Below are 13885 nucleotides of genomic sequence, written 5' to 3' on the forward strand. Positions count from 1 at the left end.
TTGAAGGCAGCATATGTTGCTCTAAAATCTCAATGTACTTTTCTGCATTAGTGCTGACAATCACAGAAGTATAAATGTCCTTTACCAAGGGGGCTGACACTCCATAATTCCATAGCATGAGGCTTTTGCAGTTGTTGCTGATAACAGTCTGGATGGTCCTTTTGTCTTTGGTCCAGAGCACACGGAATCCACTTCTTCCAAAAAAGATCTGGAATACTGATTCACCTGACCACAATACACGTCTCCATTGTGTGGTGCCTCAGAGCCCAGAGAAGTCAACGTTGCTTACATTTACATTTACATCATTTAGCAGACGCTCTTATCCAGAGTGACTTACAACAGTGCTTCTGGACGTGGTTAACATAAGGTTGCTCTTTTGCACGGTAAAGTTTTAAGTGGCATTTGTGAATGTAACTCCAAAGGTTTGCTAAAGTTATCCCGTGTAGTTCCATGTCGTTACATCAGCTGTTGATGAGTGACGGTTCAAATGCAGTGCTGGCTGAGGGATCAGAGATCACAGGTGTTCAGCTTGGCCTTACGTCCTTGCCTTTTGCGCACTGAAATTCCAACAGATTCTTTGAATCATTTAATGATATGATGCACTGTAGAGGGAGAAATATGCAAATCCCTTTTAACCTTTCTTTGAGGAACATTATTTTTTAAACATTTCGATCATTTTCTCGTGCATTTGTTGACAAAGTGGAGATCCTCTTTCCATCTTTGCTCCTCAAAGAGTCAGCCTTGCATGAATACTGCTTTTGTACCAAATCATGATTACAAATACCTGTTGACATCAAGTGTTTGAAACCACATCATTATTTAATTATTTGACCTCATGCCTGGCCTTAATTTGCCCCCATCCCAACCTTTGTTAGAATGTGTTGCAGGCCTGAAATGCAGGATGTATATTAAGTTGGCCAGACAAAACATGAAATACCTTGGGTTCATACTGCCTGCAATGAAATAAAAGTCAAAGTAAATTTAAGAATCACTGCATTTTTTTTTTGCATTTTCCATACCATCCAACTTTTTCTGATTTGGGGTTGTAGTTCCTCTAAAATTCTAGAGAAGGCAGTCATTATGCAGCAAATCACAGTACAGAAACCGCACTCGTTAAAGTAGTAAATGACTTGCGGATAAATGCAGACAGAGGCCATTTATCTGTTCTAATCCTCTTAGATCCGAGTGTCGCATTCGATACCATTGATCACAATATTCTTAGAAATCGTCTTAGTCAATGGGTGGGCCTCTCTGGCAGTATCTTAAATTGGTTTGAATCCTACCTGGCAGGTAGAAAATTCTTTGTTAGTTGTGGTAATTATACTTCAAAGACCCATGATCTTCTATATGGTGTTCCACAAGGCTCTATCCTGGGTCCGCTGCTCTTTTCAATTTACATGCTTACGTTAGGTCAGATTATCTCGGGGCATAACGTGAGCTACCACAGTTGATGACACACAACTGTATTTATCAATAGCGCCTGATGACCCCGACTCTCTTGGTTCACTGACACAATTTTTTACTTGTGTTTCTGAGTGGATGAGTAGTAATTTTCTCAAACTCAATAAAGAGAAAACAGAAATTTTAGTGATTGGCAATAATGGATATAATGAGGTTATTAGAAATAAACTTGATGCATTAGGATTAAAAGTCAAGACGGAGGTAAAGAATTTAGGGGTAACTATTGACTCTGACCTGAATTTGAAATCACATATTAACCAGATTACTAGGACATCATTTTTCCACTTAAGAAATATAACAAAAGTTAGACCCCTTATAACATTGCAAGATGCTGAAAAATTAATCCATGGTTTTGTTTTCAGTCGACTAGATTACTGCAATGCTCTCTTCTCAGGACTACCCAAAAAAGACATAAATCGATTGCAACTAGTGCAGAATGCAGCTGCTAGAATCTTAACTAGGAAAAGAAAATCCGAGCACATCACCCCAGTTTTGATGTCACTACATTGGTTACCTGTGTCATTTAGAATTGACTTTAAAATCCTGCTTATAGTTTACAAAGCCTTAAATAATCTTGCTCCATCTTATATTTCAGAATGTCTTACACCTTACACTCCAAATTGTAACCTTAGATCTTCAAATGAGTGACTGCTTAGAATTCCAAGAGCTAAACTTAAAAGAAGTGGTGAGGCGGCCTTCTGCTGTTATGCACCTAAAATATGGAATAGCTTACTGATAGAAATTCACCAGGCTAATACAGTGGAGCACTTTAAAACACTGCTGAAAACACATTACTTTAACGTGGCTTTCTCATAGCTTCATCTTAGTTTAATCCTGATGCTCTGTATATTCAATTAATTATCATTATTATTCATGGTATTCATATTCAAAATCCGTACTAACTCCTACTTTCTCTTCTGTTCTTCTTCCGGTTTTCTGGGGTGGCGACCTGCGCCACCACCACCTAATCAAAGCGCCATGATGTTCCTACATTGATGGATTAAAGGCCAGAAGTCCACATGACCGTCATCATCAAGTTCTTCCATGAGAACCCTGAATACCACGAGGACTGATTGAGGTCATTGATGTTAGGCAGAATGCCTAGAGGGGGCTGGGTGGTCTCGTGGCCTTGGAACCCCTGCAGATTTTATTTTTTTCTCCAGCCGTCTGGAGGTTTTTTGTTTTTTCTGACCTCCCTGGCCATCGGACCTTACTTTTATTCTATGTTAATTAGTGTTTATTTTGTCTTTTTTCTCTTTCTTCATCATGTAAAGCACTCTGAGCTGCATTATTTGTATGAAAATGTGCTATATAAATAAATGTTGTTGTTGTTTGTTCCGAGACCAGTCCAACCTGTCTTTAATGTCATTAATATATGTATAGTGTATCAACATTTTATAGTTTATTTAAACTGACTAAGTAATGGTTTGGAAACAGCTTCATCCTGAAATGGACAGGTGTCCACAGTCCAGAGTTGCTTCTTGTCATCTGACTGTTGTATCTGAAAAATAAGGTTTGGCCTCCATGACCTGTTTGTATCTGTTGGTCTGTTACAGTGTATACTGCCATTTCTAGCTTATCTATTTATTTAAAACAAGTGCCTGTTTTTATGTATCAGTAGATTCACACATGCATGAACATGATTCAGACCTGGATCAATCAGGTTTAAAAATAAAGAGTTGGAGGAGTGTACACACAAGCACTACATGCCCAATTGCCACTGTATGCAAACATGGAAACTTACGAATATCGTCTCATCCTCTTCCGTATGACATAGATGATGATGATGACGAGGAAAAGAAAAAGCAGGGCACCTCCAATGATACAGCCCAACAGCAGTAAAAAGTTATCTACAAAACAAAGGCAGGTGAGTTTGTCTTTATTTAATTCTTTCTTAATATTGACATTTGAAATGATTCACCATATATACAGTATATAGGCACACACTCACATTTACGTATGTGAAACTGACAAAATAAATGAAACATCAGGAATGAGTGTTAGGCCATCAAGAGCAGCTTCAGGTTTGTGAGTGTCTAGAACTCTACTGCAGGGCATTTTGTTCCCTAAGAGGTTCCATCATTTGCTATTTTGCTGAGATGGTGACTGGGATGGCGGCAATGGTTATTGTATAAAGCACATTGATTTTATGATCTTTGAGCCATTTATTGGCCACTTGCATCATGTGGATGGAGTCTTTGTCATTCTGGGTGCTTCCACATCCACTAGGACGAGATGAAGGTGATATTTCAGGATAGCATCGTACTTGTTGGAATTAAGAGAACCAATGCCCTGCAGCAATGGCAGGAAAATGCATACCTTACTATAAAAGATCCTCCAGAACATTTCATTGTGAGAAAGAAGCATTTAGGCTTGTTGAAGTCTATGATGATGTGACGTGAGCAAGGAGAACGATTGCATTGATGTTAACAAATCACTTGATAACACTAAAAATCTGCAGATGGCCATTCCCAGTGTGAGTGCCATGCTTGATGGTTCAGTGCCCCAATCACAAAGGAAGCTGCTTCCTTGTCATCAATGGAGGCCATAATGGAAAGACAGAGATAGACAGATTGGTGCTGGTTCTTTGCCAGGACGAGAAACCTGCACAGAAGGACATTGAGTGGTTGCTTCCTGGGGTATGTTCTTCCCCCATGAACATGATAGTAGCATCCCATTGGTGGATGTCTAATATGGATACCCGTAGTGCAAGATGGGAATTGCAGTGTTGTAGGACAGCTCTGTCAGCGTTCTTGGGTGCCAACATGGGTGCTGCAGGAGAACATTATACCTTCTTTGAGGGGCTTCCAGCTGACCTAGAAGTGCAAGGCTGTGGCACCAGAAGTACTCCCGGGTCCTGCATAAAAGAAGTCGGTTTTTGTGCACCGGTAATCAGAGTTGGGAGGAGGTGGATGGGACGACGTAGGAGAAAGGAAAACCCCATTGATGTATTGTGCTGCCTTGGAAAGAGGAATTGGAAGCCTGTTGAGGTGTTGTGTAAATAAAACATCTTATATTTGAACCCAGAACAATGCCATCTAGTTGTGTCTCAGGGTTTGGGGTCTTGCTATGCCCCCTGGTGGCAGCCATTTGATTTGCATCAAGGTACAGTAACTGAAGCACATTTGTTGTGAGAGACAGAATTATACAATTTATTAATAAATTCAAGGATTATATAAATATAGAGAATTACATTTATATAGAAGCACAAGAGAAGGAAAATAAAACCAGGTTTTTATTTATTGTCATTTTCCCTACTCTGTTATTCTGTAATTTATTTGGTTATTTTACTGGTTGCAAGGCCCAGCAACGACAGATGTGAAACTAGAGATAAAGCTAAAATTCAGAACATCTCGCCTTTTTCATCAAATATCAAAATACACTTTCTAGAAGGCAAAAATATTATAATACTAATCAGTCTGTACATTGTTATTAGCTGGAATGTTAACGGTCCCTACAGGGGATTATTCCCGCCACTCAAAAGACAACTTAATTGTACCATTTTACAAAAGTATTGTGTTATGTCACAGAGATGATTGTGTTATATCACAATTATGATTGTGCCATTTCATAACATTATTGCATCATTTTGCACAGATATTGCTTTCTTGCCGTCTGTGTCATCACACACACATGCTTGTAGCGATGCTACATGAATACGGACATCTTAATGTGTTTTGTGCCGAGTCGCGTCTTTCGTAGCTTTGTCCCGTTTATGTAGTCTATGGTACATCTGTGAAAATGTTGTCCCCTGGAAACAAAGGGGAAAGGAGAACGCTGCAGGACAGTGACCCCCTCAAGGTAATTTTCCTGTCCACTCATCAAGTCCATTTGAGTTATTTCCTATTTAAATGAGAGGAGGGAAATAGGAAAAGAAGGAGGTGAGAAGGAGAAGGAAACAAACCAGAACATAACCCCAAAACGCATCACAAGAGACAGAGAAACGCCAATCCGGGTCGTCACGTACCTATCCACAGCTTGCTCCTCACCATGCCGGGCCTGTAACGATCTCGCCATTCTCACAAAACCCCGGGGTTCAGTAGTATCAGGGCACACCGAGGACCATATGGTGAGACTGTTTCTTTTTTATTTTGGGAAAGGAGCAAACAATCAAGTGCTTCCATATTGCACTTACCACTGGACAGTTTCTAACCGGTTCAAGGTCATTTCCATTAATCATTCTCTGAACAATTTCCTAGACTTTACGTGTGATATGTGTTTATTGTCAAGGGAGGGTTTGCATTGTACTTTTAGTGCTGCATTGTTTATTATTATATCTCGCAGTTCACTTGTGGGGTTGTGGGTGTTAGGGGACGGGAGAGGTGAGATATTAATACTGTTTGTTTTGTTCCACTTCTTTTTCATTAATATATATATATTCACTTTATTAACTTACTGTTTACCTTTCTTGCCTATTTGATCGCTGACTGGGGATGTAATTGGAAGAAGTACGGTTGGTCTAAGTCTAACGCCTTCAGGTTTCAGGCCACAGGTCTTGGCGGTGTTTCAAGTTGGGCCAATTGGGCCGGCCGTTACATGCTTTTGCCTTGTAGTGTGTAAAAGGCGCTATATAGCACCCGACCCGGCACAGACTCAGGCAGAGGCACGTACTTAAATAAAACAGTTTTTATTTCTCTTCAGCCGTGGGGCACGCCTTCCCCGTGTCCCACAGGCCCAACACAGTCCCAAATACAGTTAGCACAACAAACCACACTTCTCTCCACCTCAGCACCAGCAGCACCAGCAGCAGCAGCAGCAGCACCAGCACCACCACCACCACCAGCACCAGCACCAGCACCACCACCACCACCCCCCCCCCCCCCCCCCCCCCGACTCTGGCTCTCTCAAGTGGTGGTGGCTGGCCTTTTTTATACCCCACCAGGAAGCGTTCCAGGTGCTTGATTACCTGGCCCTAATTGACCTTCCGGGTGGGGCTGACGAGTCGACCAGCTGGGCTGGAAAGTCCATGCAGCTCCCCCTGGCGGCCATTCAAGCCCCCAACCAGGCTGTGGAGGACTCCATCTCCCATGGAGCCTTGCGCCAGGTTGGGGAATCATCGTCCACCAGGGAGGCTGCCACCAAGCGGCCCGGGGGAGGTACTGAGCTGCCCATGGTGGCTCCCCCGGAACAGATGCAGCAGGGGCGTCCCTGCCGGGCATGGGACCCGGCTGTCCTTCCCAAGTGACAGTGGGATTCAGCACATGTATAGCAGACAGTCAAGTGACATGATCCAAAGACTTTACAGGTATACGTTCAGTTTTAATTAAGTTGTTCAGCACTGATGTTTGAATGTGGGCAGAGCAGTGACACTGAGTTAGCATTTCTGCCTCGCAGTACCAGGGCCTCCAGTTTCATTGCTAGTCTGGTCAGGGTCTGCATGGCATTTGCAGATTGTCTCCATACAGTATGTACGTAGGTTGATTGATACATACGAGTGTGACTAACCGCGGAAGATCACTTGTTTTATGACTGAATAAATGAAAATGTGTCATTTAATTATGCTCAATTACTAAAATAATTTTACCCACAACCGTAAGAGGAAAAAAAAGTGCGCAGACTTCCATCTATAAAGACGTTGATAGTGTTTGGACAGGCGGCCTGCATAAAAAAATATGGATGAGAAGAAGGCAAGAGTTGTGGCAGTTTTACTTCACAACACAATTCCATTTGTAGCCAATGATATAGCGCCTTACTCTGAAGGGCGATGTAGGAATGTGTAGTGAGAAAAACCGACTGCTTCATGTTAGTCAATCAATTCTCTATGAGTTTTACCTTTGGCATTGCCCGTCAATTAATTAAGACACTCTGAATAAACTCCTGCCCGATTATTCTTAACTTTCTCTGTAGGACGGTTTTCCAGGTGTTAGGCTGTTATCCACACTTACTGGTACACACACAGATTATAGAAGTATGATAACTGCTTACACTGTAGTATACAAATATAAAGGATGGTATGCAAGACAGATGAGAGAGACAAGCGTGTAACACAGAAGAGGCTGCCTGTTCTCAGTTCGCGTACAGGTTTTCTGAAGTTTCTCAATTTATCAAGCTTTCTCATTTAATGTTTTACTTGACATCACAGTCAACTTGGCTTTGCTCAGATGCACAGCCTTCAGTGAGAGGGGGCTCAGCCATTCCCTTGAGATTCAAGACTTTTGCTTCCAATTTAGTGAAAAGCTTGTAAGAGGCGGGTGGCGCAGTTGTTATGCTGATGTCTTTCAACAAGCTGACCAGGCTTCACATCCTGGGTGCCCTCTGGGTGGAGTTAGGATGTCCTCTCCAGGTCCGCCAGACTTTCCTCTGGGTGCTCCAGTTTCCACCCGCTGTCCAAAGACTTGCAGGTTAAGTGGATTGGTGATGTTCAGTTTGCCCCTGACGTGTTTGTGTTCACACTGAGGTGGGCCGGCACCCTGTCCAGGGATCGATTGTTCCTGCCTTGTGTCCGATGCTGGCTAGGATAGGGTCCAGCTCCCCTTAAACCTTGCTCTGGATAAGATGGTTTTTAAGATGGATGGATTGTAAAAGAAGGAAATTTACCTGATACAGTTATGAGCTTGTTACACATAACAATAAAGGTTTTTAGCTGTCTGTTTTCTAGCTATTTAGAGTTCTGATTTATCATGACAAAGACAGTTTCACAATGCCAAGCCTTTAATGGTGACATCTGATGTTGTGTTCCATGGTTCTGTACTTGAGTACATTCTTTGTCTTTACCACGTGGTTCTTTGTCCATGGCGTGGTGTTGTATTCCTCACCATATAAAAAGCTTTTTGCTGTGTCCTTTGACACTGCATAGGGAAAAGTGTGAGTCCTTTCTGGCACAAGAGTTTAGCTGCTGAATTTCTCTTCCTGAAGTAATGCTGTTTCTCAATCTTCTCAGACTGGGCTCAGTCACTGATACAAAGCTTGACTTGGAAGAATGGATCTGAGAGCTAGTTCAGGCATCCAGCTCCAAGGCTGAATGGCGAATAGCTACTGGGTTCAAAGAACATTTATGAAAAGAAGAGGTGAACGCACCCAGTTTTAATGGGAGGAGTAGGCATTGGTTATTGAAATAATGTCCATTCCTGTTACAGATCTAGTGCCTGCTTATATAGTAGGTGAGTTATTTTGTCAGCCCAAGTTACAACTCTAACATTACTTTTTGGGAAGGAGTCCTTGCAGACATGTTGGCTCATCTCTGATCAACTCCTTTGTAATCAGGTGACCAAAGTGCTGGTAGAGCTGGAGTGTAGCAATTTAATGCAGTGGTCATTCGTGAATGCAGGTGGGAGTAGTGCAGTCCTGGCTCTCCTAACGGGTCTTGTGTGCGACTGAAAGCCTAGCAAAATGGGGTAACGTCCACGTTACCCTACAGCAATATAAAATGAATTCATCTAAATGAATCCAACTTAATTTTGGGTAATAGATACACACTATATGTGAATGACAAAGAATTTATGCTTAAAGGAATACTACACTAAAAATGATTTCTTTTGTGTGTTACTTACCCCACTTAGTTTGTAGTGATGGGTGAGAAAAAACATCTAATCTTTACATGTAGAATGGACATAAAGTTTCGTACCTAATAGGTGTCTATGGTAACCAGCGCTGGACAACAGCAAACGTTATGAAAAACAGTCATGAAAATATCTCATGCTACTTATGCTACATAATCAACATGTCAAATCCTACGGTTGTATGCTCACAATGTCCCAAGCACACACATTTTAACAAAAATATTCCTAAATAAACCATCCATCCATTTTCCAACCCGCTATATTCCTAACTACAGAGCCACGGGGGTCTGCTGGAGCCAATCCCAGCCAACACAGGGCACAAGGCAGGAACCAATCCCGGGCAGGGTGCCAACCCACCGCAGGACCCTAAATAAACCACTTCTGGAAAATACTTTCATGAAAGAAAAACAAACAAAAAACACGCTCAAATGTGACCAACTTCACTCCTTATTCATTGGTCATGAGTCCAGTGGCAGACATACATACAACTATAATGGGGGCTCCTTCACAACCAGTAATGAGGACTGGGTAATCATTGTTATCTTCTTCAATGGGGTTGTTCCAAAAGAGGTTGCTACAATTTTTTAAAAAATTTAACCATTACATCTCAGATTTTCATTAAAATTGCTGTACTGAATTACAGTGCCATGTGAAAATATTCACAGCCTTCGGGATTTGTTCTGTTTTGTCACATTATAATTTGGAATTAAAACAGATTTTCATTTGGATTTTATGCAACAGACTTAACAATACAGTCCAAATTGTAGTTGGCGCAGAGAAACAGGAAATTTTCAATTGACATTCAATGCATGAATAAACACATTACAAAATACATTATAATCCATCCATCCATCAATTATCCAACCCGCTATATCTTAACTACAGGGTCATGGGACTCTGCTGGAGCCAATCCCAGCTAACACAGGGTGCAAGGCAGGAAACAAACCCCGGGCAGGGCGCCAGCCCACCGCAAATACATTATAATGATGAAATACATTGTACAGGATATGCAATTAATGTTGGTAATCAATATTCATTCAATATTTGTTTTATGTTTTGAAGAAAACATCAGGAAGGTGTTGTCCATTTCTCCATACACATTCTGACAGCCTGATGTGGAAATTCTGCATTGCTTGACGTAACATGTCAAGACGAATGCCCGCGATTTCCTCTTCAGTCCTCCTTTTTAGTTCAGCAATGGTTGCAGGATGTATGCGGTACACTTGGCTTTTAAGATGTCCCCACAGAAAAAAAATCACAAACAGTGAGATCTGGGGATCTCGCAGGACATGGAATGTCACCTTGCATGAAATGATGTTCCTTCCAAACAAGCATCGTATAGCTGTCATCGATAGTCGGGCAGTATGCGCAGTGGCTCCACCTGGGGACTTCTTTTTTAAGGCTGAATCTGTTTCTTCGAAATTACACTCCCATGTTGTAATCGCATGAGCAGACGGGATACGATCATGACGTCCTAACTGTTAATGACGCCAAAATTCCCATTGCGCAGCAGTCACACTATCACCATTCTTATAAAAGACTTTCACAGCGAATGCTCGCTGCGCACCACTCCACTGCTCCATTATAACTAACTAGCCAACCTGCGGCGTAGCATATGCTGCATAATTATTTATTGATGGGTGAACACTTCCTGAACGACACAGTTGTCCAAATGGGGTGGGTTTGAGGATACGACTGTGAGTGAATGAAAAGATGGAACTCTGGAGAGAGCAACATACAATTGTCCGTGACTGGTTTTGGCAGATACAGGCATATCGTTTTGAAAGTTTGTCCCTGTGCCTTATTAATTGTCATTGCAAAGGCCAATCTAACAGGAAATTGTGTGTAAAAGTAAAAGGCAAATTTGAATCTGATGGGGTCAGGGATATCCGGGGAATAACGACAGTTTGTGAGGTAGCAGCTGTGATTGTTTTACACTCCAGTACATTGCGGTGAATGCTGGTAACAGTCCGTCTAGTCCCATCACAGAGACTTCTTATTGGCATGAGGTTTCTGAGAAGCATGATGACTGAACCAATTTTAAATTTGAGTTTATGTGGAGGCATGCCAGTGGGAGTAAGACTGTTAAGAAATTCTTCGGGGAATGAAACTTGATCTGCGAGATCGTCTATGACGATAGAGGCAACGCTGGTGAAAGTTACTTCGTCGGTAGGGATAAGTTTCAGTACTTGTTCACTAAGGTCTTCGTTGGCGACGCTTAATATAGCTCGCATACTGAGTTGTTCCGGAGTCACAGTTGAGAAGTCGATGTTGCCATATAGTTATTGAACGGGATCAGAAATAAAAGGAAAACAATGTGAAGGTAATGGACATGGGAGGAGTGTTAGAGTTGGCGGGCGGGGCTCTGTCGTGCGTGCCATGGTCGGCTGCTTAGTGAATTGTTGGTGGGCGGGGCTCTGTGAGTTGGCAGGCGGGGCTCTGTCTTGCATGCGTCTTGCTTGCCATGGACTTAGTGAATTATATATGTAGATGGCCAGAGGTTCTAAACGAGGTTGCATTGGTCCCAAAGAGCTGCTGACGCCTGAGGGTCACAAATTTTCCAATTTCCCTGTGCCACCCTGTATTAGGGCTGAGAATCGATTAAAAAAATTTTGGACATTAGTGTCAGTTGGCTTTGCGCCCTAGGTACCAAATTACCTGAACTATTGTATAACATTTCAATAATTATTTACTGCTCTGATGCTGATCTTCCTGATCATAAAATAAGTCATTACAATAGCAATTGATGAGAAGAAGGCATATTTAATTGCAGAATTGTGGTATTTGAGAGTTCCTCTAGAGTGCCTCTTTCTCATGCTCGATTTGGCTCAAAAACTAATCAGCACATCGTTATCTCATAACAGACTTAAGTTTCAAGTTTGGTATTTTTCCATCCAGCTGTTTTAGCTCTAGACCATCCTCAAGAAACTGTGACACACAGACAGACACACACCCATTACTGAGATATCGATGTTTTCGGTATCAGGGGACCCTAAAACATTGAGATCCGTTGAAAACTGGAGATCGAAATTTTTGACGTATCTAAAGCTTTTGTTCTTCCCCCATAAATGATAGGTTATGGTGGGGGAGGGAGCAAAGCAAAAATGAACTAATTAATTGCATAAATGTATGTAATTAATCGTGATTAATTGCATCTAACATTAATAGATGTAATTATAAAATTAATAAATAAATCATGAGGTAAATACACAATGAATCACAAATTTAATTTAGAATCAACACAATGGAATTAAAACAAATTTAAAAAATGAATGGCATAGTTTAAAATTAATCAATGACCTCAACCCTGAACTTTTAATAAAATACTACTTGAGCAAGTACAACCTGAATTTGAATGTCTTCCTAAAAGACAAGTTGAAAAGAAGACAATAAGAAAATGAGGCCAAAGTATTAATTATGAAATTGGCATAGCATATGAGACACAGACGTATCAAAGTAAACTTAAATGATCGAAACAACTGTTGACTTTGAATTAATCGTTGAAGATTGATTTATTTGAAATAATACAAATCTCTTAAATGGGCATACATTAAAACTTGTGTTAAAACTCCACAAATACTATCCTCAATTGTTCATCACCATCAACGACTTGATAATTATACCTTACACAAGTGTTTTTCAACTGATGTGCCGTGGAAATGACAGCATAATGCCCCTGGGTCCTGACCTGAGAGAGACAATGCTCCTCAGGTGGTCGAGACCTGGAGAGGCCGACATAAAAGCAGCTCTGTGATCGCCGTTTTGCAGACAGTTTAGCATGTGTATAGTGCTTGGTAGAATCGTGGTGTGCCTTGGGATTTTATTGGTTACGAAAAATGTGTCACCACAGAAAAACGGTTGGAAAACACTACTCTACCTAAAGCTTTGCTCCTGGCACACTAAAAAAACATCTCAGTAGCTGCTAATCATTATACTTCTACTTCACAGGATTTGGTCATTATATTAGGGCAGTCAGCACTGTAAGCTACCTGGCAGACCGGTGAGTTAAATACAGAGGCACCAGAGACTTATTTTGGTGTTAGTGCCATTCAAAGATAACTTATTTAGCACTTATGTCATATGACTTTTATTTGATCTTCTTACAAAAACATGAAATAATAGAAAAAGAGAGTGTAACTTTTACCTTTGCAACTTTTCTCCAGTATAGTACCAGGACTGCTGTAAACCCCCCTACCCACCCCCTTTCCTACCACTCCCCTACACCTATGTGAATATGTAGAAATCGAGAAAACGAACCCCAGTGCTATGTGTTGACATGTGGTGTATCGATGTGAACCATGTACCGTAATATGAAATGTCAAACCTTTAAATGAAAATGATATCAAATTTTCAAAGGTGGTATATAAATATGATACTGGATGTGTAAGTAATTCTTTAGGTACACAGTTAACTTATTTGTATTATTATTGTTTTGGAATGTTAAAAAAATAATCATAATAATAATACATGAAAATGCCACCCTGACCAAAGCACTGCCTGAGGTGTTTGCCTCATTGCTGGCCCTGGATGTGACAATATTTCGCAACACATTAAACAGGCCACACAAAAATTAACGCATTACTTTCCCAGGGCTAATATTTACAGTATACAAAAAAATAAATAAAATTGGGAGTGGTCTCCCCTAGACTTTCTTGTATACTCAGATATGGGGATGGACATTTGAGGAGTAAACCGCAAGACAATGATTATATTTTTATTTTATGTACATTAAAGAACCATCAACAACAAATCAAATCAAATTTAATAATATTTTGAACAATTATTATAAAAGTAAAGTTGAATACTTTGGACTCTGCAGCTGCATGTATAAAAGGTAAAGTACCACTACCGGTTAACATAAATAGCCCAAAAGTTGATAGAAAATCTACGTTTTGTACCTGATACTTGTATGCAAAATTTTGTTG

The 13885-nt window shown here is 40.9% G+C and overlaps 1 long non-coding RNA gene across 1 annotated transcript in view; it reads right to left on the reverse strand.

Annotated features, from left to right (window-relative positions):
- Nucleotides 1-13885, reverse strand: part of LOC114656217 (uncharacterized) — a 42153-nt gene that overhangs the window by 5104 nt on the left and 23164 nt on the right. Inside the window, exon 3 of the long non-coding RNA XR_003717001.2 lies at nucleotides 3206-3311. This is a non-coding gene — a long non-coding RNA (uncharacterized LOC114656217). The remainder of the gene's footprint in view (nucleotides 1-3205; nucleotides 3312-13885) is intronic.

This window comes from Erpetoichthys calabaricus, chromosome 8 (genome assembly GCF_900747795.2).
Source record: "Erpetoichthys calabaricus chromosome 8, fErpCal1.3, whole genome shotgun sequence".
Lineage (NCBI taxonomy): Eukaryota > Metazoa > Chordata > Cladistia > Polypteriformes > Polypteridae > Erpetoichthys > Erpetoichthys calabaricus.